Source organism: Mizuhopecten yessoensis, unplaced genomic scaffold (assembly GCF_002113885.1).
Source record: "Mizuhopecten yessoensis strain PY_sf001 unplaced genomic scaffold, ASM211388v2 scaffold5737, whole genome shotgun sequence".
NCBI lineage: Eukaryota > Metazoa > Mollusca > Bivalvia > Pectinida > Pectinidae > Mizuhopecten > Mizuhopecten yessoensis.
Genome location: NW_018406198.1, coordinates 603,850 through 605,164, shown reverse-complemented (window position 1 = coordinate 605,164; position 1,315 = coordinate 603,850).

The following is a 1,315-nucleotide window of genomic DNA, read 5'->3' as shown; positions in this document are numbered from 1 at the left end:
CAGTGGTGGAGAGCTAGTGATCATTGATGGTCAGACGCCTTAATCCATCAGCCACAAAGACCCAGTGGTGGAGGGCTAGTAATCATTGACGGTCAGACACAGAGGCCCAGTGGTGGAGGGCTAGGAGTCATTGACGGTCAGCCACAGAGACCCAGTGTTGGAGGGCTAGTAATCATGGACGGTCAGACACAGAGACCCAGTGTTGGAGGGCTAGTAATCATTGATGGTCAGACGCCTTAATCAATCAGCCAGAGACCCACTTAGATACCCCCGGCAGATGCTGGTAGTTTATGCATCATTTAGTGACCATGACCTTGGGGTCAACTTACTGAAATTGGAACTCAATCGAGATATTTTGGCTCTTTACATATAGGCGAAGTTTCATCAATATATACATACAAAATTAAAGTCGGTAGAGCAACTGAAGTTTCAATTAAATCTGCCTGTTTGTTATGATGGAGTTTTCTGGACAAGTTACTGCTGATGACAAACATGCAGACAGCCAGACAGCCATTACAGCCATTACAGCAATTACAGCAATTACAGCCATTACAGCCATTACAGCCATTACAGCCNTTACAGCCCTTTAAGGGTCCCTGTCATACTGCACTCTGCTTAATTTGCTATTTTGTATGTATAACTGTACATATAGCACAGTTAGGCCAGGATCCTGTTGACAAGGTAACACAGTGGGTTAGAGGAACAAAACAACAATCTGAGGTCTTGGATCCCAACCCTAATCCATATCTACTGAATTTTTACTTGCAGAATATTATAATATGCATGTATTATTACATTTTCTTTATTTTCCTTTAATCAGTTTTTCATGAAAGTCCTACAAGGTATTGAAATCCTCGATAGTCAGGCTGGGAAAAAAGTCTCCAGTACAAAGTTAGTGTAAGGAAAACTTCAAACTAAAAGTCTCAATCTCTGGTTTCTTGGTTTCTGGAATATTTTAAGGGTAATAAATAATTTACAGGTGTTTAATATCATATCAATATTTTGTAAAGTGTAGAACTCAGCCCTGCACAAGGGAGGAAAGTCGCCAGCCTAGTGAAGAACTCAGACCTGTACTGGGGAGGAAAAGTTACCAGCCTACAGCAGAGCTCAGCCCTGTACTGGGGAGGACAGAGGAAAGTCGCCAGCCTAGTGAAGACCTCAGACCTGTACTGGGGAGGAAAATTTACCAGCCTACAGCAGAGCTCAGCCCTGTACTGGGGAGGAAAAGTTACCAGCCTACTGTAGAACTCAGCCCTGTACTGCGGTGGAAAGGTTACCAGCCTACTGTAGAACTCAGCCTTGTACTGAAGATGAC